The 26,750-nt window shown below is 33.1% G+C and overlaps 1 long non-coding RNA gene across 1 annotated transcript; it reads right to left on the bottom strand.

Moving 5' to 3' along the window:
• Positions 1-25,844, bottom strand: LOC123559960 (uncharacterized). Its single transcript, XR_006688077.2, has 3 exons — positions 25,615-25,844; positions 12,156-12,422; positions 1-1,247 (listed from the first exon to the last, which is right to left on the bottom strand). It is a non-coding gene; the product is annotated as an uncharacterized LOC123559960 (long non-coding RNA).
• Between the last annotated feature and the right edge of the window lie 906 nt (positions 25,845-26,750).

Genomic DNA, 26,750 nt, shown 5'->3' with positions numbered 1-26,750 from the left:
TTTTCAGGAAATTTTTGTTTTATCTTAGGATTGCGTGTAAACAAACAATAAATAGATTCAATTCAGATATAATACAGAAACGTAACAATATATAATAAAATAGCCACGAAATATACAGCCTTGGATGACTAGTATTGATAAAGCAATATAAAGTGTGTTGACAACTTGCTTTTGTATAACATGCCTAAAAATAGCTTACATATTTTGCTTACTAAAGAATATAAAAAAGGAACAGTTCTCAAATTTACAATACTTAAGGATTTTTTCTATAGTATAGACACATTTACCTGATATAACAAAACATAAATCGATGCTAGATGGTTTTGTTTCGAATTATTTCACAATTTGTTTTCTGTTTATCAAAGACTGAAGTTGTGACAAAATTTTGTGATTAAATCATGGTAAGCATGTTTAAATCAATAGGTTCTTAAATGAACTGATCTGTCCCGTTACTGGATAAAGAAACTGAGAGCGACACATTCATGCTAGTTCTGTTGATGACAATAGTTTCAGAATTGCAATAAGATATACCAAACAGTGATAAACAGTCGAATAAAGTCATTGTAGTTCAGAAGAGCATCAGTGTCTGTGGCGATATAATTCCGACGCATATAATCCAAAAAAGTACTTAATCAATGATGAAAGCACCGTTTTGGGTATATGTTTTCTTGAATATCAAAAAGGAGTTTGATCGATTTCCAAATACGTCATGTAAGAATAACATTTCACAGTACAGTCTCGCGGTGGGCATGCAACCAACTATATTGTCAGAGAGAAGTTTCTTGACATCCCGACGACCTTCTTCCGACTCCTTTCTCGGTATAGATAGCTTCCTTCTTAAATGAAATATAGCACACGCTGCTTTGATATCTAAAACATATGTATGTTTATATTCTCCAGTATAATAGACATTACGTAAAATAATACAAAAATGAATAAATCGGGCGAATTGTTTGAATAACACCTTACATCTGTAGAAAGTACGGTTGAAAGAAAGAGTACATGATTTTAGGCACTATTTCGAGCCATCTGGAATTTTAGCATTCTTTCAATAACAATTCATAAGACATTTTTTGTTTTCTTTGATAATGTGAAAATCCTTATGTTTTGGTTTAATCTATATATTGTCCATCACGCTTTCGGGAATGTGACGGCTGAAACCCACGTGGAAAGTTCATACGTCATACTCAAATGGCGACAGTTCCTCTGACCGGAACGTATTCTGGATGGACCTTAACGTGTCTAATCTGAAAAACAAAAACAAAAAATAAACATCAGAATATCGAACAGTTAATGCCATTGAAACCATCTCCAGATCTACAAAATATTTCAGTCGGCTGGTTTTTGATGGTTCTGAAATATGATAGGCCATGCAAAGAATATACACGAATACACATATGCATTCTCAACCTCATATGACCTATTTGACAGATCTCGTGCGTGTATTCGTTATTGTTGAAATTTGTGTGATATCATCAACACTTAAGCTTAGCATTTAGCCTTCATGATTGCTACAGTTTGCTAACCTATTTGAAACAGTGATTGCTCATAACACACAGAGTATCTATTGAGTCGTACTAGTTATGTGTTACTTTCTTAAATATGCCAGACCGATCCATTGCTAGTGATTTTACGAATGAATGTATGGATGTTCAGAAAATCAAAAGAGACAACTTGAAGTATTGTTCATTTTTTCAAAATTAGAACTTAAACTGTCTCTTATTCATTTCAATTATTTAGATTGGGAGCTTAAAAGGAAACAAATCCTCTTTAAACTTGTTGTTAATTTCAAAATAGTTCAGGCAGTCAAAGTAACGAGTTTGTGTTGCACTAAACATCTAAGCAGAAAAAAAACATAATGGAACTATTTTATCTTTAACAAAATAACATACTTATGTAACAAAGCGCAAACAATACGAACCGGAATAATGGACATTTCGTGTTCTCTGTTATCTTACATTTATCCCTACGCTTACTACCTAAATATGTCGCGCTTACAATCCATTTAATTTTCTCTTTGTTAATCGATTACGAAAATAGTAAAAAGCCGTGATCTGTCAAATATAAAAGTATAGCTAATAGAACGGCGACCATCAACCCGTGGCATCGAACGGCGGAAATTGTCGGTCATATCGTATCGCACAAACACGATAAGAACTCATTTCTAGGGTGCTTAAAGCATTGGGACGCCAATAGTGCTCTGATTTAACTATGATAATCACGAAGCTCTGAGATAATGAGTCAGTTAGGAGTGGAAACCACTTAACACACATCAAATAAAACCGAGAAGTTCGGGAATGATAAGAAACAAAAGAACAAATATTGTCACATATCAGGAGACGAAATGTTATATAATGAAATACAAAACCTTTTGCATACAATGCATCATTCCGGATACATCATAGGAGGATGAAACAGTTACGCTTAACCAAAGTATGTAATATTAGATAATGCGTCTTTAAGAAAAAGTGTAAAATATTCAATTAAAACGTCCAGGTAGCGAAGTGATCAGAATACTTTGTAAATTAAAGCTGGACAATTAAGCATATTAAAACAACTGTGCGATTACGCTACATTTAAGAGATACTGCGTTTTGTTCATAAAAGATACTTTCAAAATAAAAAAAAATCAAGGTGAATTCACCCAACCAAAGCCACATAACGTAAATCGAGCAGTGTACAAAAATTAATTATATATGCAAATGATAAGCAAAGAACTGATGTAACCAAATCTCTTTTATTATACTAGTTCTTAAAAATAGAAATCATACTCAAGAAAATATCACTTATGCTCCCATAACACCGATTTTTCATTACACAAAAATACCGTATCAATATCGCTAATTATGATAGACGTACTGAAGAACGTCATGTAAATTACATATGGATATTTATGTGATAAAAGACAAGTATTCTGTTTCTTCCCAAAAACAAAACAAGATCACATGATACATATTCAGTTTTTTTTTTACATCTGACTGATAACTCAGCCAACAACGTTTGTACAAGAAGATAATTGATGACTTTGTAATGGTGATATCATTTAGGATTTAGGGCCTTTGCACGCAATGTAGTTCTCATTCAAATTGCATGAGTTTTATTTTTCAATGGCACATACTGGTATTCAGCTAGAAACCAATCATGAAAAAAAGACAAGATAATTGAGTGATTTTTGGAAGATTTATTGAAATACATTGCAGTCTGTATGAAAAAAAAAATTAAGTAAAATTGTTTTCGTTACCGCGTTAATTTAGCTGTACTTTATATTATACTCATAAAAACTGACTAAATGTAGTTGCCTTCTAATGACGATCGGCAAATTTACACATTGTCCGTGTGCGATAACGACAATCTGTGATTTTAACTACGGTTTATTTTTGTTGCTGGCTTACTTTGCTATGCATGGCTATCTGGTTGTGTTTTGGGATGCTCTTGGCTTTCCTTATAATCTACCCTAACTTTTATTTTTTACGGAATGTCATTTGCGTGTCCAGCTATAATTACGTTTGAAGAATGGGGAAATTCCTAAAGAGAATACTTAATTACAGCGAGTTTCATTGCTGATCTACCTACTTCATTGAATAACACTTTGACTTCTCTCACTATTCCGAACTTTATAAAAACAAAACAACTATAAACTAATGTTAACCAGGCCTCGTGTTCACAAAACATTTTTCGGTCTCAGCTGAGTTTGAGTTTGAAATTTTAATATCAATTTTACTAAAACCTCAAGGTTAAATACCAGCTGACACTGACCATCAATACTGGATAGGAATTTGATAATAGTTATTAACTTAAAATTTAGTTTTAAACAAGCTATTTAGATATAAATGACAAATAAAGTTTCATTATCAAACTCAGCTGAGACTGAAAATGTTTTGTGAACACGGAGCCAGGAGTTCGTTCACTTAAATATATCACATTTTAAACCAATGTATGAATGAAACATTCGTAGGTAGTTTTTATGTGGATATAATCGTATTCTCAGGTGTATAAGCTGCTTTTTGAATACTGTATGTGCAACTTGCCCTATATGAAATTTCGTATCTCAGGTACAAGCTATAGGATCGTTCATAGGCTGAAGTGTTACAGACGTCAGATGTGTAACATGTCCTTTGATGATGTCTACAACAGTCAGCGAATCATAAAATGCATCTACTAGTATGACGTAGTTTAAGGGCCCAAGTGTAATAGACGTCAGCTATGTAACACGCATTTGGATGACCTCTAAAAAGGTCCTTATAGAAACAATTCATTAGGTATTGGTATCTATGACACAGTTAGTATCTTTCTTTGAAGAGCTAAAGTGTAACATATGTCACATGCACTTGGATGAACTTTGAAAATGTACGTCTATTGCAACTGCAGCAACTCATTAGGAATATGAAATAAAATGTAGAGGACCGCTTGAAGCACTAGCGTGTTACATACGTAAGTGAACATAAACCTTACATGACCTTTTAGTTTCTCTTAATAGATAAAAGCCGTTGTACATTCGAAATAAGATTAAGAAAAACTGCAAAAAAATCCCTTTGCCAGTCCGACTACTGTTTGTGTACTGTATAATATTTTAATACCAAATGTGTGACATGAATGGAATCTGGTATGTCAACAGTAGCTATATTGTTTAGGTGACATTTTGTTGGTATGTGTTTGATCTTTTTTGGCAAGATTACTGTAACATTTGTCGGCGGTACACGTGCTCAAACATTTCATTTTGTAATTTTGTTTTTATGTTTATATCTATCTATTTTCGGATGATCCATTCACAAAGAATTTTACCAAATTTATCATGGGCATGTTAGCCAAGCACGCTAAACAAACTAAGGTCTTTTCCGACACTCGTACTGTTAAGTAAAATAGTTCTAATGTGTGACCCCTTATACTAATTTTCTTACAGTGCATATGAAATTAATGCCGACGCACTGAATGTTCTGATAAAGTCTCAGGTTTAAAACATCAACTTTCATTGTATGTTCCTATAAAGGCTAAGGTTTAAAACATCAACCTCCATTGTATGTTCCTATAAAGGCTAAGGTTTGAAACATCAACCTGCATTGCATGTTGTATTAACCTGTTTTGAATGTTCCTATCAAGTCAAAGGTTTGAAACATAACCTGTTTATTGTATGTTCGTATCAAGTCAAAGCTTACCTTGTAATGTATAATATTGACCAACGTTTGGTCTACTTTTTCAACCTTTAACAAATTTCGCTCGTATTTCTCAGAAAAGTAAACCTTTTCAAAGTGTAAACAAGTGGTAATCAATTTGGTGACTTGCTAATAAAGCGTACCGTAATGAACTGTAATCTTTGCATAAACGGCTCCGTGTAGGCTCTTTTGTTAATTATCACCTACATTTGCAGATGTTAGCTTGGTGATAATCGTTTTTCTCGGAAAAAGTGTAAACTGGTGGTAATCGATTTGGTGACTTGCTAATAAAGCGCACCGTAATGAACTGTAATCTTTGCGTAAACGGCGCCAAGTACTTTTGTAATTTAACACTTACATTTGCAGACGTAAGCTTAGTCATATTTTGTAATGTCACGAAGTTCAAATTTTGTAGGCTTTTGATATACAAATGTTTTTGAAATTTCGGCGAATTCACTTATATAATCCTTACTCCTTAAAAGACAAGAAATAGATACAATAAACAAAACTCAGTGTTGAATTTGTAAATTAATGAACTGAGTTAAGATCTGCAAAACTATTATTAGATCTAATAAGTTTATCGCAGTATTGAGATTGGATACATCTATAAAATACCGATTTTTATTTTATGCTCTTCAGTGAAATACTGAAATTTATCAGTGATAAATATTATTCTGGACTATATTAAAGAGGTAGGTTACCTTGTTACCAGGGTAAATTCAAATTAGTTGAACCGCAGCAATTTAATTTAATGTTTAGACTGCTATAATCTCAATTTCGTTCCTCTCTGTCCCTTCAAGTACAATTTTTATCCAGGTTTGAAGTACATGACCCTCCAAAGGTATTTTATATTGAAAGAAGAAGGCAAATACGGATATTTAACACGTTTCAGTGTATAATTGATAATTTTACTAGTATGCGCATTAGCTTTCTAATATAAGCTTAAAATGTATATGCCGCGGTGCTCGTGTTCCCATGGTAACGCATTTTAACGCATGGTAACGCATTTTCTCTCATTTTTAAACAACTATAATTTTCTACTGAAATTTGAACAATTTTAGAGCTTAGTTTTAGTATAGAACTAACAAATTATCAATGGAAACTGAAAAATAAGTATTACAAATCAAACTGCCCAATTTCTATTTGAAAATGGCCGTAATAAGTAACCTTTCACCCAGCTACATTCCCAATAACATCAGTTACCATAATCCATTTTCTTACATTCCGTATAACATTTCAGAATAACTACATAAAAGAAGCAAACTATTGATCATTATTCAGAGCGAAAGACTCTTAAAAAATATTTCAGCAAATACTGGCTGTTTAAAACTCGTTCAAATAAAGAAAATGCACAAAATTACGTACTTTCAAAATAAAAGCTATTAATTTTGCGCGGTAACTGACACGTAACGTCATGACGTCAATGACGTCATTTTAAGGCAACAATGTTTTGAAGCATTTCTGCGGCAATTTATTCATTATTTCAGCATTGTTAAACCATTAAACATCAGATTGGAGACAGGTTCATGATTTGTTTTTAGAAGAATGGATATACAAACAAATATATTTTTGTCGTAAACGTCGTCGTAAATCGTCATTTTAGCTTCCGGTTGGACATGCGCACATACAAATATTAAGGTAACCTACCTCCTTAACCCGAAAAGTAATTAAATGAACCTCATGCGGCAATTTTGACTCATAATTGACGTCATAATGCTCTCTTACTGGCCCGCGCGTCAGCCGTTGTCTATCGCAGAATATGCAGAGCTTGAGGCTTCTTTTTTCTTTAACTGGCGATCAAATTGAGCCATGTTAGAATGTAAATCGTATTATTCTGAAATACGTCTAATATAACAAAGCTTCAATGTACAGTTTCATTTGTGTTTCTTTGAGATTGTGTAAAGCATTTGTACGTATAATGCAATAAGTTTTAATACGGTATATGTATATTTGCAGTCTGTGGTTCTCGGGGTTACAAAGAAAACGCATTGAATGATTTTGAAAGTTTTTTCCTTTGCTATGTTACATAGCCTTTTTTTTTGAATTTATATATGACATACGTATAAATATATCGCAGTTAGTTTGTGTTAATATGCAAAACACGTAAATTATCAAATGTATTACTTGAACGTTTGTGTTTCTGTGTAAGTTCAATGTTATTCCGATATTCTGTTTGAGTTATATTTTTATTCTTGTTTTCAGTGACAAAGTTGTGTGATATGCAAATAGTGAACATTTACTTTTAGGCCTAACATATGAGTTTGTTTAAATGCATCAAATATATGAAATAATAACGCTATCTACATTCTGAAAGGCATGCACACATCTTCCTCACATAAAAAGATCTTCTTTGGGCACATCGACAGAATATACTTGTTTTAACATCGGACATATAATGTTGATATAAAACTTAATACTGATTCAGCTTTGAAGTATTAAAGCCAGCTTTAATACAAATCAACACATTTTATCAGTAGTGAAATTTTCCGTATGGTCTAAAATCCGAGTGTGAATTAAGCGATAAATAATAAAAAAGCACGTTCTCTGAAACCTTTGTAGAAAAACGATATTCATGCCATTTGATAAAGTATCACATTTACATAATTGTCTATAAAAACTCTAATGGTAATGGAATTGACTTTTTCAATAAAGTTCTACTTGATAAATTATGGATCCTTGAATTGTGTGTCCGATTAGTTAAGTAGCTAAGGTTTCGCACAATGTAAACATCTAAAACAAACAGTTTTAATGTAATAATATTTAGTGCTTTCAGTCAGATTGTTGCAGCAGCGTTAATTGTATATTCAAGTGCTTTATTTTGTTTAATAGATCTGGGAGAGTTTCTTCGAAATAACACCAGCTAGCCTTGACCCATCTATAATTTTGTGTATAACTGAGAACCGATTGTGTTCTTAAAGATGGCAGGGGAGAAAAATCATTAAGCCGACCTTTTTGTGTTATTACTATCGATTCTTCAGAACGTTATAAAGTAGCTTTCATTTAAACTTTCTTTGCTTGTTTGTTTGTACTTCGCGAATCTGTGTACAGTGAAAATGTTCCGAATGTAAATCGGATGATGTAGGCGCTCTATGTACAGGGTGCGTCTTGAAATCTGGATTTAATTTGAGTTTTTTTTGTTTTTGTTTTTTTTTACTACACACAAAAACGATTCAAGGGATAACAATGCTATCTGATTTAGATATTAAAACGTTCGTTAATAATCAAAAACTTAAAAATACAGTCAAAAGGATCATCAGATGTTGGAATATTTGAAAAGTTGCTTAAAGAAGCCGTTCCGGACGAAACCTAGAAATTGGTATCAGGCCTGATTGTCTGAATAGCTACCTCAGCAGATTTTATTTAACGGTAAAGAAACAAAATGGAGAAGATTATGAATGGCAACGGACGGGCGGTCAGCATCCAAAACATGTCTGCTCTATAATTCAGTTTTGGTCGGATCTTCACCAAACTTGCTGACAATGTTTGTGGGCATTACATCCCGGCCAATTTCGATAACCAGCTAAATTGTACCAGACACTCTTTGATTATAGTCCTTGAATTACGCGGAAAATGGGGAATTTAGCCTTGTCCGCTCTTTTAAGTCGAATAGTTTTCATCCGATCTTCACCAAACTTGCTGACAATGTTTGTTGGCATATAATATCTCAGCCAAGTATTATTACCACCGAAATCGCCAAATGCCTGTTGTAGGGAGGTTGCACCAATACTTTTTTAATGATGATACGCAAAAACAACATTCAATGAATTACGTATATTACGTATGAAGTGAAATAAATATAGAATAAAAAGGTTATTTAAGGTCTAACATTGTTCTGTATAATATATATTTGCACTCATACCAAGCTGGGAAAAACTAGAAAAGGCAGGAATACAATATTCAGTGAAACATTTTTAATTTAAACTATTATTATAGTAAGATAAAATAGATATAGAATAAAAAGGTTATTTAACATTGTACTGTACAATACGAGATATATTTGGACTCGTACCCAGCTGAGAAAACCATATTGAACTCGCCTAGCGGCTCGTCCAATATGGTTTTCTCAGCTGAGTACTCGTCCAAATATATCTCCGTATTGTACTGAACAATGTTAAATAACCTAATATTACGCAGCCTGCAGCTGTGTTTCACATATGTGGAACATAAAACTCGAAATGATATTTAATTGGCAACGACTTTGTTATAAAGACGAAAAAGCTGTATTAATTATTTTGCGTGCTTTGGTTACAATTCAGATTGATCATGTCCATAGAAACTTATGTGCGTCATTTTCTAAGGTTCAGAAATTCTCAGTATGCCACCTGCTGTTCCTTTATTTTGTTTTTGTCAACTAAAGATATAAAAAGAACGAGATAGGATGGTAACGTATGGAATACTGACAAGCTGTGCCCTGTCATTCAACTCTATTCGTATTTCAAAGGGGAAGCTTCCTCGCCTTCTGCAGTACACCTGATTGCTAGATGTCTGTGGCAAAACAGCATACAAAACACCAGTATTCCATGCCAAAAGGAGCAGGCGTTTGTGGCGCTGTTAGCATTATTATGACAATAAAGACTCTTACAAACACTAATCTTATTCAAACTGTACACACGTTTGAAATAAAATGCCCATTTCAATATTTTCTTTTCTTCTGATTTATCAGTGATAAATACAATTATCATTGAAGTACAGTTTTTGTTGTAAGGCAGCAAGGAATCCGTAGCCAATTCCAATCTTAATGGTAAGAAATTTGATTTGACAAGACATTTCAGTACAGTTTTTGTTGTAAGGTAGATTTGATAAGATTTGATAGGATTTATCTTTTAGTTATTGCAAATGTTGCTTTTTGGCTTTCAGTCATTCTTTTCTCTCTATTTCGTAATTTCCTTTCTTAAATGAATATTGTGAACGATAGAATTGAAAATGTACTTTATTGTGAAAATAAAACAACTGAAAACATGTAAAATTATGTCTTTGGAAAGTTTACTGTACGCAATATACAGCGATACCTGTGAAACATTTACAAAGGTGCGAAATGTACTATGGTGTGCTCGGACATTGGCATTTCAACTAATATAAACCCCAAGGAGACCTTTATTCTAATACCATCTATACAGTTGTACTCAATAACCTTACCTTACTACTCTCTCTCTCTATGATGTCCTTAGAACAACAGAAACAAATTTATGATAAATAAAGAAAGATTACTAGTATTTCTTTTACGGTTTCTTGTGTAATGATTATTTTCTTAGTCATAGCAAACCCAAAAACCTACATGTTTTATGTTATGAAACTGTGAAACCTGATAGAACAGTGAATGTTTTTGTAATTGCTTGTTTGAAGTCCGCGATCGGAAGCAATCGTACAAGTTCATACGACTAAGCTAAGACCGCAGCAACAAACAAACTTTTCGTTTTTTATGCCTGACCGGAGACGGTAACCGCAAACAAACTTTTCGTTTCCTATGCCTGACCGAAGACCGCAACCGCAAACAAACTTTTTAATGACCGGGCGGAGACTGAAATCGCAAAAAAACTTTACGGTTTTTATTACTGGCCGAAGACTGCAGTCGCAAAAATTTTACGTTTATAGAGCTGACCAAACGATTTATATGGCTGACCAAAATCCGTCATCTAAGCCAAATTTATGTATTATTTTTCAATTTATCGAAGACAGCGGTCAAAAGAAAACTTTATGCCTTATATTGCTGAGTGACAGACCACGGACAGCATCAGCAAACAGATGTTACAGTTATATGAATGGCAAAGGATCGCACCCGAAAACAGAATTGACAGTTTGCCGTATAAAGTCAGTGTTATTTATTAGACTAAGATTGTTTTGGTAAACACTTTTACAGAAATGTTAAATTTTTGTCCTTCCATGCTAAATATATGTGTGCACTGTTTTATCAAATGGGAGAATGGTGTGTATAACGTTATGTAAGCGCAAAAAATAATCATCTAAAAGGGTTGTCAGACTAGTGACAACGTTTGTTGTGGTGTCACATTTATTGAATTGTGCTTGCTATCTGTAATTGAAATGAAATTGAAACTGTCATTAGAAATTAAAAACAATATTGCTGAACAGTGGATCTCAATATTATTGATAAGATATTGTGAATAGCAGCAGCAGAGTTTGTTTTATTTTCTTTATTTTAAGCACTCAACAAAACCATTTATTATAAAACCAGTTTTAGATATAGGTAAATAAAGTTTTATATTTTTCAGCATGAATGCTTTTAAGAAAGGGACGTTTCTGTCTTCATCGATTCTCCCAAAAAGCCTAATTCATACTTAGTTTATAACTTTACAAAGCACCTCACAGTTTATTTTAAAACTGTGACATTTGATCTATAACAAATAAGCTAAAACTGTATTGACTAACCTGACACTATGCGATCTGTCTGAGATTCCCCTTATATCACAAGAACATGTTTTACATCAGTTACGATATTTTTGGTTTATTCTGGCGTAGGGAATAACTTTGGAACTGTATAGCTGAAGAGACTGGTAGTTTTTGGAAAAGTGTAAAAACTGATTGTCTAAGGACCATATACGAACATCTTTTTTTTAAATACCACAGTATGTTACAATTTTATAAAGATAACAACCTTTGCACCAAACGGTTTACATATATATGTTTTAATAGCATATAAGATGGAAAAACATGTAATTTTACTACATTTTTACACTCTTGAGCTCCAATTATTGTAATTGATTAAATATATAGTCATACATTGAAACTGATAATTGCCTTAACGTTTTAACCTTTAGCCTTCTATTATTTTTTTTTAATAGACTGGTCCATCGTTCAATTTGGTCAATACCAATGATTATTCAAAGGGTTGTTTACTGAAAATTTACTGACTGAATAGCGAACAGTGACCATGGTCAGTCTGCACGGATGTGAAAGCTGATCTTGGTCTGCACTGGTCGCAAAGGATTTGTCAATTGCCCCCAGCTGGCTAAAGGTTAATTGCAAATAACAAGTCTTTACAAATACTTACCTATCTTCGTCTAAATCTGAGTTTGAAAATCGGACTGCTCGCTTTCCATACCGAAACGTTGGTAATTTATGGGTTCTAGTAATGGGTGCCCTTTTGCCCCAGTGTAGCTTACGTGAATATTTGCATTGACAAACCGTTGGCTGACGGAAGGCTGCAAACACGCACTCCATAGAACAGTCTATGTATTTGGTTTGTACGAGGTTGAATATACATAAACAGGCGACCATCATTAGCAAACACACTTTTGTTGTAGTTGTCATTATCTGTCTGCAATGGAAGACGAAACAATTAGTCACTTACATAGAGTATTGAAGGCTTACACAATTTACACAAAAAGGTGTTTTTGTTGACCTTTCGGAACGCGGTCCTATTCAAATGGTCTATAAAAAAAAAACAGAAAAAAAAAATCAAGTGAAAAATTATAGTTTAATTATTCCTTTCAGCTAATGTTATAAATATTGTAAATAAGATATTTTATTAAGTATCTCTATCAGTACAATGGACAAAAAGGTCACAATAAAAACTTTATTAGTGACATGTTTGCCTTATGGACATCTGTTGACCTTTAACAAGAACAAGTTTCAAGGCAAGGCAAATATTTTTTACAGTATCATAACTATTTAAAGGTATCAAACAGTTGTTTAACTGATATAATCAAAACAATTATTATTGTGATTGAACTGAAGCAACCATCCCTGCCAGAGAACAGAAAAAAAGACTAGGATAAGATTACTTTTTTCATGATTTATGTCTGCTTTCTGCAACAGTGATTGAAATTATACACGATGCTGGTTAAGGTGAAAGTTGAATTTATATTACAGATTTTAAAGTTCCACAACACTTTAACACTTATGTTGAAAAGAGATGAAACAATTGTCCAAATTGATGTTACGCATAATTACACCGTATGAGCAATGCGGAGCAATATACGCCCTAAGGTATGACCTTTGACCCCTATGTGAACATAATACACCCGAAGATATGACCATTGATCCCTAAGTGTGACCTTGGCCTCGAAGCGAACCATCTGAAACATGCGCTCTGCACGTCGTGTCGATGTTGTGAAAATTTGAGTTAAGTTTCTTCGAAATCCTTCAAGAGGTTCAAGAGATACAGGGCGGACACGAAACTGCTTACGGACGGACAGACAGACAGACAGACGGAAGTACGGACGAACGAACGAAATGACGGACGGACGGACAGACGGACGGACACCGGCGTCATTGCATAATACGTACCTAAATCACTACTTTCATAAATAAACATGAACTGAAACTGAATTGAGATTTAGTAAGAAAATATTCTTGGTAAAAACAAAAACTGTGGCAGCAACATTTTAAACGAAGGCATTATGAGCCTTTACTTGTTTCCAAGATGATGGTAATAGACAGAAAAGGTTCTCATTAATTCCCTTAGTGTATTGAGAACTGACGACAACATTGGTGGAAGATGACAACGTAGCGTGCATGGCATATATATTCGTGCAGCTTTTGCCCTTTCACAGTATTTTACATGAACTTCTTCCGCAACAGTGAAGTGTAGTTCCTTTCCAGTGAAAAATATATTTGCCATTTTCACTGTGAAAATATAAGATGTATACTTTCTCTAATAATTCAGTAATTCATAGAACAAAAGGTAATACGGTCTTAACAAACTTCAGAACGATTTGTCACCTGAAAATAATTAACATCAAACAAGCGCCATTATATAGCTCTCATACATCGTACTATCATGTGTTATTGAACATTAATATATAAACCTAGAGGGAAGCTACATGAACATGATTTTTTTTTTCAAAAAAAAAAAAAAAAAAAAAAAAAAAAAAACATGAATGCGCTGATAGTTTTGTGTCCTAAATGTGTGGGTTGTAATGTGTATAGGCTATGATCTGTTGTGATCAACAGTTCATCAGACTGGAATAATTCTTGTGTTCTGTACTTTCTGCTGACTGCTTTTCATCGGGCAACAAATACTATCTTGGAAAGACTAAGAGACAGATGAATCATGAGGAAACAGCTTATTTGTAATTTCATATGTAAAAACTTGTGGGTTTTTTTTCCCGTTATGTCTGCAAAACCAATGAATAAATTTCAATCATACATGGTACAAACATAATCTTCTATGAAATGTCCCGTTGATGAAGGATGAATTATTTCACGGAAATTGCCTTTGTTGTTACTTGTCGTGTAGTAATCTTCTCTGGTGTGATTTATCAGTTTGCATATATCATATTCATCCGGTTGGTTTCATTATCTGTCGCCGTTGATTTAAGTCTATTGTTTATAAAGCTAGATTGTTTAACATTCAACACCGAGGCATAACAAAACATGATTTTAAAACACGACATAATCGAGCGTTGAAAATGCTGACTATATCTTTCACCAATATCTATGCTGTATGTATTGCAAAATGTAGATAATCCTGTTAAATATATTGTTCTGAAGGTAGGCAGAACCTACATATTGTTATATTAAATGAAGAACAATAAAATGCAAGGTTTTGCTCTTTTGGTTTTGGCAACTTATGATTTCATATTTTGTTACTTAATCTTTCAGTGATCGGTATACAGGTATACAGGTATTGAAAAGTATTAAATCAAATGTGCGACCCCAGACCGCTTCCCACTTACAGTTGACTATCTTTGACAATATTTGGCGCCGAATGATATCTTAAATGCTCTAATTCACATCTTTTTTCCATCTGTACTATACTTAAGCCCTTCTGGCAAGTGCCATCAAGTCATCGTACGCTTTCCTATATCATATCATATCTAAACATGAAACAAAAACAGACTTGGAACTATATTTTTCAGTTTGAAATGTGACATTTGTCTGTCTAAAACTAAAGAAAAAATCTTACTGGTTTAATTGTCCTCTTAGTTTTAACTCTTGAAGCCATAATGGACATGTATTGGGTCATACGTAGATTAATCCCAAACGAGATCAATTTCGTTTTAGATGATGAAAAGAACTCATTGGAGGTCACAACATTACAATTAAGTCCTGATTCATCCTACATTCGTTACAAATTCAGTTGTTGTTTTTTCGGTGCCATACAATAAAAAAATATATATATTTGAATTATTGTTTTGTGTGAAGAAAGGGATGAAACATACTAAAGTGACTTAGTATTGACGTATTACTTTAAATTGCCAAATATCGAAATACAAATAGGAAAAACAAAGATTAAATTCATTACACATACTATACTAATACACATTTACCAAAATGTAGTTTATCATGTCCAAATTGTGACGACAAGTAGTTTCCAATTTAAAAAAAAATGGTTTGCTTCTTACTGTCCTGTTTGATATTTCAACTTTTAGTTGTAAAATCAAAAAGTGAAATACAGATTTAGAGAATGAGGAAGATTCTTCTTGTTCATGTGAAACAATCTGCACAAAGCAGCGTTTTCGCCGCTTGCAATTTCGGCATTTGCGGGCTTTTAAAGAAAGCCATATGTGTATTCATAGTACAATACCTTATACACAACTAAAATTAAAACACAGAACGCTTCTAAAATATTTCTGAACTTGACCTTTTTGACAGGCGACTTGTAGTAACACTTTGAATGTAATTTAACAACAGAAATGAGTTAAAATGGGAAAAAGCTGTTAGAAAACATCTGTCTTGTATTCCAACACTTACAAAAAGTCTACCTTGTCACATCACTGCCAATGAAAAATAAATCTTTGCCTTTTTCGTTAATATGAAATGAAATTATCAGCACGTGGTCTCTTAATGCCCCTGAATCTATTTGTAAATCAGTATCATAAACTGATCATGTACATTTACTAATAGAATGGTCGAGATGTATCACGGAAATTGACTCGGTCGTCACTTTGATTTCTATAATCTCGTCACCGTGTTCTATCAGTACGCATATTTTGTGATCATGCAGTCGTCGCGCTTATCTGTCTCGGGTGAGTTACCTCTATTGTTCAATCAATTTAGATGAAAAGTAGCAGAAATATGTTTAGAGAGTGGTTATTGTTGTAGAATTCTTTCATATGAGGAAGTGATTAAGATGGCTTACGGAAGATCGGCGGTTCTACTCCGGCGCACGCCAATGCCAGAAATAATTCTCGGAAAGATACCAGGGGTCTTCGTCCCCAATGACACAAAATGATCTATAATTGTATCGGTGCGATAAAACAAACAAGGAAACAACGTTTAATATAACAATACCAATATTTTTGTACAATTTATGACTAAGAGATATATTTTTACTTGTATTCTCCTTTGCGATATATGACCATTTTGGCGAATCGCCATTTATATCAAAAGTAGGTTCATACAATTCGCTTTTCATTTACAGTTTGATGCTTGATCAATACTGATTTAATTAAAGGTTGGAAAAAGTAAACTGTTATAACACATAAAATTCCCATTTGTAGTTAACCCTAATCATGCTGGACACGATTCTGCCTTTGCGACCAGTGTAGATCATGATCAGCCTGCACGTCCGGGCAGTCTGGTCATGATCTGCACTGTTCGCCATTCAGTCAGTTTTGGTAAGCACCCCTTTTAACAGTTAATGGCATCGTCCAAATTGAAAGATGGACAAGTTCATTATAGAAATTTAGCAGGGTAAGGGTTAAAAAAGTAGATCTGCTCTATTGGTTTTAAAACTTTCTGTAACAGAAACGATATCGAAAATCATCCATCAAAAAGCGATATCTACTGGTTAATTCTTTCTTGGGAAGCGATAAGGATCTAATGGAACTCTTTGTTCGATTCTGTTATTTCTTTTGTAATTATCAGAATCAAATCAAGTGCTTGCCATACCATTTTCCATGAATTATAATCGCTTTCCATGATTGATACTGGATGTTTATTAATTTCTAAGAAAGCGATAAGCGGATGCTTATTATCATTTTAATATCATTTTTTGAAAGAGATTAGAATTTATTGGCCGGATGCATATATAATTCTTTGAAAAAAAAAGATGCTTATTTCATTCAGTGAAAACGATTAGGAGTTACGTGAAATCTAGTCGGAAATCAAGTCGAATGAAATGTTTTGTAAAAAGTAAGGATTCACGAGAAATCTAATCGGAAACACTTAATTTGATTCTGTTACTTATAGTACTAAATTACACAGATTTCTTCCGAAGAGGGACGTTAGATTCTCTTTATAGAAAGCAACTAATATTTTGCTTTATTTGTAAATGAGTAATAAGCAAAAACTGAATGTATTGAAGTAGCAGAGTATGATAAAACTTGGTTCTAGATATATACGAACTAAACATCTGTCATTGTCTGCTATAGAAGTAATATAAGGTATTTGATGTAACGACAGTATTATTTTATAATACGTCAACGTATTACCCTTAAAATCTTAACATCGACAATGCTAACAATTGCAAATTAAAGAAAAAGAAAAAAAATGACAATTAAATTTTGGTATATTTTAAAGAGGTTACTGACTTAACTGTGACTTGACAAATGTTTATATAACCAAACCTAACACACCACAATCCTATAACATTATAAAATGCTAGATCTATCATCAGACAAAACTTTATAGCGGGATGTAAATATTGAAGTCTTTCATAGATTATTAAATTTGATATTAATGTAAAAATTATTACTTATTTGGGAAATATAGGCATTCTGCACGTTTTGCAATATTGTACACAATAAATATATGAACAAAAGCTAACGCAAGTTTTTATTTAGTGCGAAATTTGGTGGGTGTCTGGTTTTGCTATTCTTCAAGCATACTAGTTTAAATCTTGTTCTGCAATTCAAACACGAAGTTCGTATCAAATCTAGTGACGTAATCATCAACATGTACAGTTTATTCAATGTTTAGAGGGATATTTTGAGTATATCAAATTGATTTCGTACACGGCATTTTTACTGTTGCCCAGTTTAATGATTGTTTTCTGTTGTAATTGATGTATTTTGATAAATCATTGAATTATTAATATTGCCTTTTATTCATGTCATATTCCCGAGTACCCTTCACTTTCGTTCAATACCAGACAATGAATAGCATCCCCCCTGCACTGCTCAGGACTTCACCTTTCTTGTAATGAATGATGAACTCGCCTGCATATTACCGGCTCTCTTTCTGATTTTTACGGCCCTTTTCAATGTATCAAGTTGCCCTCCGTAAAGTTCTGTTGGCTTCACGTGGAGAGAGTAATTTATAGCAGTAAAAAAGAGCAAGCGGTGGGCTGATATATTACTAGTTTTTGATCGAGCAGGAAATATTAGGACAATAATATTTATTATATCTACTTGAACTTTTGTAATGAAAAAAGATTATTAGCAATAAATCCCCGGCATGTGTCATTAAAACAACCATAATTTTTCTTTTTGTAGGAATTAATGACACTTAATATCTGAAATATTCGCAGAATATATCGAGAATAAGTGCATTTAGACACCTGTTTAACGAAACTTTTTACAAGTATCTCTCATACGAAAGATTACTTATCATTTAGCAAATTGGTGCAACAAAAATGCTGTCAAAACCAATATATGTTTCCTTATATCCACTAGGGGTCTCTTTGGCAAAGTGGTTAAGGTTTCTGTCCCCTCACCGATGTTGGTTCGAGCCACAGTTGGGGCGTTGAACTCTTTATATGCGGAAGCAATCCACCTGGCTTACGGAAGGTCGTTGGTTCTACAAGGTGCACGCCCGTAATGAAATAGTGCACGGAGGGGTGACTTGGGTCTTCCTCCACCATCAAAGCTGGAAGAACTGAGTCTGTGTAACTTTAAACAAAAAAAAAACAAAAAAAAAAAAAAACAAAAACAAAAATAATAAAAATAAAACGTCCATTGTAAAAGAACCAGTTCAATTTATGGCTAATTAGTCTGATTTCAGTAAGTATGTAGAAATAATTTCTCAGTGGTATTTCATGTTTGTAATACGTTTTAAAATTTAGCCACTCTATTCCGTGTTCTAACTGCTCGGTCGAAATAAAATATGATGCCAATGTAAAGCCATTCTTTCGTCCTAACTTGAAATAGTAAAGTTCTAAAATAGCAAATCAGATAATTGGGGAACCTAAACACCAGATCAGACCGGAAAATAATAATTATTCTTTTAGATGTAGTTTATGGCCATAGCATTTAATTGCACATCGATATACCAAGAGAATTACTTCAAACTTTAGTTTTCATTTATTCTGTAGGGTTCTAGTGAATAACGTATCCGTTTTTGCCTTGAAAATGACCACGAATCAACCAAATGGCGTCAGAATTTAATAAATATTATTTAAAGTTCGTTTACCTCTCATATGCCCAGTTCGATATGTTCGGACTACGGTCAAACATTTTATAAAGAACACACATGGGAGAGACAAAATATGGTCTTTATAGGCAGGTGGCATTTATTCACAGGTTAAAACACCGCTGTAAATGTTAAAATAGAAAATAAAATATCCGTATTTAGAACCAGTTCTTCCCTATCCAGATGTGATCTTTAGCTCAATTTTGACTTGTGTAAGCATGCCAGAAATGCATTTGGTCTGGAATAATCAATAATTTATCAATTTGTACATAGGAAACTGAATTCACTTTTATGGTTTCATTCCTGGAATCTGCTTAACCCAGCGGCAATAAATTGTCGCAAACAGATTAACGGATAAACTAATCTTCCATCAGTTGACAGTTCATCACAAATGTTAAACACTGCATTTGCTTTTTGTTCTCTTACGGAAATATACTCGTGTAACGATTCAACAAACAAATGAATTGCACACCGGAAATCGTCATTTCAATGTCTTCTGTGTGTATACTTACTGTGTGTGTGGGGGTGGGGGGGGGGTGCTTTGAGTAAAATGTAATTACATTTGTATTTGCTTTTTATATACAATAGCAAATAGTGGTGCGCATTTCGATATTTTTTCTTTCGTTATGTTAACTTTATCTCTAGGTGGCCAATATTATAGACGTTTTGTGCAAGACATTTTAGACGTTATAGGAGCGTAAGATTATGGCAAGAAAAAAAAAGCCGCTTGTATTTGCTTTTGTTATTTGAAAGTTGCTTTCATTATTTTTTGTCATCAAACAGAACAAATTTAGGTGCAATATTATTCCAGATAAAGTACGGATTCTTGCAATTTCATCATTTCTTCCCATATGATACAAAATTACATAATAAAGTTTCAAACCATGGAGTTGTCAGCATTTTTACAAAATGCTTTCCACGTCAAGATAAAGCGGAAAGAAAAGTTGTATACATGTTACGGATGGTAAAATTGCTACAGGTCTGAAGTAAAAAGTTCATATGTTTGTACTTTTTACAGTCAAATGTTTCAATGATGATCTTTGTAGCGATGACGTTAGTTTGATTAATTTAACAAAACGTTGTCAAAAGATGTACAAACTAATATGAATTTCATTCTCGAGAAACGGAATGTTCCAATCTCAACATACAAGAAAGTAATTGAACATTTAGTGAACACGTTACATGATAAGCTTCAGAACTGAAATGAATTTTTGTATTCTTAATTAATTCTGATAGTGACTTGGCTTCTATCGTATCCTATATAAATTATCAAATGATCTGGCTACTGAAAAGTTACATTTTTTACAAAAACGATAATACAGTTTTCTTACCGATGTGTCGGACCCGTTTTGTGTGTGTGTTGTTTTTTTTTTATAGATAAAACAAGTTAAACGAACGTCAAGTAATGTCCAAAAGAATATAAATGTATCAAATATGAATAATTAAAAAAAATCCAGTGCAATGTCTCTATTTTCTTCTACGGTCAGTTCTACTGTCTTTGTCTTTCTTGTTTTTGTGGTTTATTCATTAACAGTAAAAATATGTAATTTTATTCTATGAACTTACCGTCTTGATATATGTTTAACGTGCTTGCTTTAAAACCTTATGTTTAATATCCATATGGTAAATTTATTCCTTATATATGTGGTTTTAACACTTTCAAGTTGATTTAATTGACTCGGACGTATTGCTAGACTGGCATCAATTGTTAGAGTCCTTTAACATAAATATCTCTGCCTCAAAATCCTCTCAAATAGCACTTTTTGAAAGAAAAAAAAACAATATCTCTTATATGAGTCTAGAGAAAAAAAGGTTTACTTAGAAATTATTAGTGTCTTTATGAAGTAAGAAATAAATTTTATTACAGATTACTTGATCTCAACTATCGTTTTGCGTGCGTTTTAAGAAAACGCTATCTGAAAACAACAAAATCATCGTCAACTGTAACAGCAAACCGAATTTAACGTCGCGCACTTGTTTTATGTAACGACGTGACTTACACGCACGTAGGCAATAGCTAGTGACTGCAATAGCAATAGGGCGTTACGACCTCTGGCATCTCCCCTGCCCTTTGGGTCACACGATTCGAGGTCACTGGTTTCATCAGTTGTAATAAATTTAATCTAGGAAATGTATTTAGTCTACATTCACATTATGACCTGTCACTTGTATCCATAAAACAATTACAGATGTGTGTTATTAATAAAAGCCATACATAGCTCATTATCAAAGTTGGCATTATAGTTCCAGGTAAAATAGTTCCTGACCCAATGCGCATGACAAAGTGATCATATTTGTGATTCCATTTCAAATTCTAGCTGTTTCTAATATACGATAATATTAAGTTAGATTTCAAAGATTCAATTTGAAAAGTCTGCACAAGTCAGAATTAGCTACTTGTTTGTTCTTATGAAATGAAAAAAAAAATTTCGGTGTCCATGCCAAATGAACGACAGAATAGAATCAGCAAATCCATGAATCGCGATTCATGTTTCATTTGCCGATCCTATTCTGGCGTTCATTTAGCACGAACACCGAAAAAAAAAGTTACATTTCTTATATTTACATTATATTTCCCTTCCATTTGTAAACAAGATTATATTAAAAATTTTGCACATTTTGTTGCATTTAACATTAAAATCAGCTCCCCGGCCATTCTGTTCACCAGACGGAACAGCTGCGACGTCATATAAGGAACGTTCTCCCTGACTATACGCGGCCCGTTATCTCTATGCAGCGTTGACGTAACTTTTGCTGTTCATAAGAAATGAACGTCATAATTTTCAATGAAGAAGAATAGGGTGAATGTAAATATTTGGATATAAACGTTTGATACCCGAATTATATTCTTTGCTTTTAGTATTTAATTGCCTATTAATCGCTTAACAAAATATACACGCATTCTTTCTTTCCGATATGCCCTTTATTTATCGAAAGAGTAATACTCAGCATATGTAACGGATCACAGGTTAACTTCCACGTTTTCAATCATTTTTTCCTAAATGAATCTATAAAGTAATACGTTTTAGTGCCTGTTAGCACCGTAAAAAAAGTACAATTGTTAAACATTACACATAGGACGTCAAATCAGTTATTTCTCTGTTTATATCACGAACATCTTATTCTGTGTTGTTAAATGAGTTAAAATTGTCAAAATAAGAATTGCAAGACTTGTTTTTAGCATTTTACATTGATTCATAACCTCGCAATGAATTTTTAAAAAAATTCAAGTTGTATACTTCATTTAGAAATATAGTACTTGAGAAGTATATCAATCCGTATCTAAAATTTATTCTTCCATATTTTTCAACTTTTAACGTTGGAAAGATAACTAGAGAAAACTTGTTCACAAAATTTCAACGTATATTTACTATTTCATATTTTGTAAAGATTATTTAATAATAAAGTATACGTTCTAGGTTGCACAATGTTACGAAATATAAGTAAATGTACACAAAATAATGGGCCAGTCTTTGACCGTCTTTATTAGTGACAATGGCAAACATCTTAATTCTTGTAACTAACTGATAGTTGTTTTATAAAATTTTGATATGCGTCAAAAATAATGTTTAGACAGAGTAGTTAATCAGTGTGACAGACAAAACGGAATCAACTTTGGTTGATTTGCTATCCTTTCTTTGGTAAGTACACATTTTGGAGAGTACAATCCGTATGAACATTTTTCTCTAGGAAAGATTAGTTTTGCTTACTTGTACAATGGATAAAACTCATTTCTTTTCTAAAAGTGATTATCGAAACTTACATGGAAATACTTATTTATATTCAAGGTGTTGAAATCAACATCCTTTCTAGTCCAAAAAAATGTTAAACAAATATGCATTTAATACACTGTTAAATGCATTATTCTCAATTTTGATATTTAAGCTACTTTTTTAGATTAAGTACTTCTGAAGAAAACAAATTATGTTTGTATGCAGACGAAAATGTGTTCTTTTGTACCTAATTTGTAGCGATTTTCGTCGATTATACAATAGTGGTATTATGTATAGGTTAATAAATGGGAGAGCGGTGCCTTTGAGTGATAATGGCCCTAGCAAGGTGATAATAGCCCGAGGGCTTTAGCCCGAGGGCTATTATCTTCTTCCAGGGCCATTATCACTCAAAGGCACCGCGCTCCCATGTATTTACCTGTTTATTACATGTTTACCTATAATATAGTAAGAAATGTGTTTTTTGTGTCATTTATATGGGTACTTGCATCTTCTGGCACAATAAATTTCAGCTTTGCAGTTTCTATATTATTTGTATAAGAGTGTATTTACTGTATAAAATCAAATACCTGGATAGTTTTACTTTCTTGCTTATTGCATAATTTAGGGAGAAAAATACGCTACTTCACGAAGAATACACGATGTTACGCTCAAGATGATAAAATAAAACGGAAATATTCCGTTTTACCTCCATGAAACGCCATGACGTCATTTTTGTTTACGGACGTTAATTTCCCGCGCAAACGCCAGGGCCATTATCGATAATGGCCCCGGGGCTTATTACGATAATGTGTTAATACACGACGCATTGCGATAATGGGAGAATTTTCAGCACAAATTTGTTACTATTTATAGGTACTCATGTAATAAACATCTATTAATATTACAAGATCAAAAATAAGTTAATAATGACTTTTTTAAATTTTCAATTTCTAAATGTATGTAGTAGTTGGCAATGTGCTAGACTTAGATATTTGTATTATTTTCTTTTCTTTTAGAAGTAGTGAATATAGCCAGTTTGTTTGCAAATGAAACAGGAAAGTCCTGAAGCATGGGATATGGGATATTTAGAACAAAATCAGACTAGCGAAATAAGGACAAAATAAGATGACCAACATCTTACAAGGAAACCTTTTTGTACGAAAAGTACTCTTTTGACCGTATGATATGAGAAACTGAATGAACAAAAAAAAAAAAAAAAAAAAAAAAGAAATGTTATTTTACACAATATTGTACATAACATAAATTACTTTTGGGCCCAAAATAAGACAGCTCCAGCTAAATCACGTGGATGTGTTTGCATCGTGTTATGTATGAATAAGTAAATCATACTCTAATATAACTTATAAAGTCTGTTTTGCTATGGTAAGAAAGCGGGTAAGGAATTATTAGGTACTTTTCAGACTTGCCATAAAACCAAAGTTAAAAGGGGGAAATATAAGGTGTATATCTTGGTTTATTTACCATGTAATGGTTTTCAGACAGAAATGCCGCGTTCTTCATTATTTATAAATGAGTACACATAATGATTAATAATGTTAGATAGCTCCGCGATTATTTTTTGGTTATAACAATATATATGAGCCGTGCCATGAGAAAATCAACATAGTGGCTTTGCGACCAGCATGGATCCAGACCAGCCTGCGCATCCGCGCAGTCTGGTCAGGATCCATGCTGTTCGCTTTTAAAGCCTATTGGAATTGGAGAAACTGTTAGCGAACAGCATGGATCCTGACCAGACTGCGCGGATGCGCAGGCTGGTCTGGATCCATGCTGGTCGCAAAGCCACTATGTTGATTTTCCCATGGCACGGCTCATATCATTCAAACATTTTAAAAAGATTTGAAAACAAATAAATATTCATTTGAATTTCATATCTAATCATTTCTCCCATTTACAAAACTTATTACAACTGTGCGCGAATATAAACATTGATTTGATTTAAATATAATACATTTCAAGCGTTTCCTTACTGCATAATATCTGACAGTTGCCGGGAAACCAGACGTATTTTCCTTACAGAAAATTAATATTTGCCTCACATTCTTTGTTTTTCATTATAATCAAACCACTATAACACCTGAGCTATGTACGAATTTAGCCAAGAGTAAATGAAAACCGTTTAATACAGAATTATATGTAATATACTTAATGAAATCCAGTAATTCATCTAGAGACTACTTCAGGGATTTTCCTGTTCGTCGCACTACTCTTAGAAAATTTTGTCCATCAATTTCATTTTTGTCTTTTTTTTTACCTGACCAAATTATAAATACAAACTAACCTTCTAAGATACATTTTAATTTTTTTTTTTCGCTTAAGCGAACTCTAAGAATTATATGCTGTAATAATAATATTAATTTCGAACAAAAACACATTCGTTTATATTTACAACAGTTATTACTTTTTATACTAATAACACAAATTTTAAACTATCCATTTATAAAAAAAATATATATACATAAAAGCAATATACATCACCTGGTATTTTCATTAAATGTTGAGCGTGTTCTATCCAAATATTTGAAGATCCTCTTGACCTTTTCCGATGAAATGAATTGTTAAGCCAACACCAGAAATAAAACACGAAAGAAAGAAAAACAATTAAGTGAATCCGTATTAGATTAATAGAATTTATCGGAAATTCTCACTAGTTATGACCATTAGCAGGTCTGTTTTACGACGTATTTATACTTGCATTTGGTATCACCAGAACTACTTTTAAGCGCGGATTAATATTTGATGATTGGCCAGTTTACTCCTACAATTTTCAATACTAGATAACAATTGACTTCCGGTCGCTCCTAAGCAATAAGAGAGCGCCTGAAGTATGATCAAACATCGTCTATGAAGCAATTATATTTGAACACTGGTATGATACATAGAAATCAAACATTTCATCTGGTACAGAACGACTGTTAGAAATAATAAACATGCTGTGTGTACACTTTTACCATGAGTCTTAACTAGTTATTCGCGGTTATTTTTGTTTTGTAACTGCGATCTCATGGTACATTAAATTTTTGACATATTGCATCATCGGCCTTTGTAGAAATATAACAATTATGTTTATTTTTTATCATTCCTAAGGTAAATCAAATTTGTTATTTTTTCTTACTTATATTTACATGTTGATATCCGGCCTTTCTAAAACATTGGCATTTTCATTTAAGTAATGTAGTTTGGTCAGCCACTGTGCATTATGGGAAAACCTAAAGATCGTACTGTCATTTATTTTCAAGATGGCGAACGGAAAAAGGTGTTGGTCTGGTCGGTTAAAGAACCATTATCATATGACCTGACGTTAAAACATTATTGATTGCAACAAAGGTAGCATATGTTGATGTGGATTCTGACTTACTTCTTAATGATTTTTAACGCAAGTGTAGAAAATCAGTGTTTTTCCACGTTGAATGTTCTTCCTTGCTTTTTTCCCATTTTCCCAACACCCTCACCCTTGTATCTACCCCTTACCATTTTTATGTCCGTGTATATTTGAAATGTACTTGTTATTGGACTTTTGAAACAACCCGTGTGCTATATTTTTCGGCAACAGTTTATTTTTGTTGCGGGTTTACTTTTCAATGCATGGCTCTCTTGCTGTGTTTGGGTGTTCT

Source organism: Mercenaria mercenaria, chromosome 10 (assembly GCF_021730395.1).
Source record: "Mercenaria mercenaria strain notata chromosome 10, MADL_Memer_1, whole genome shotgun sequence".
NCBI lineage: Eukaryota > Metazoa > Mollusca > Bivalvia > Venerida > Veneridae > Mercenaria > Mercenaria mercenaria.
Note: the sequence above shows the minus strand (reverse complement) of the source record. Positions and strands in the feature narration are given on the sequence as shown.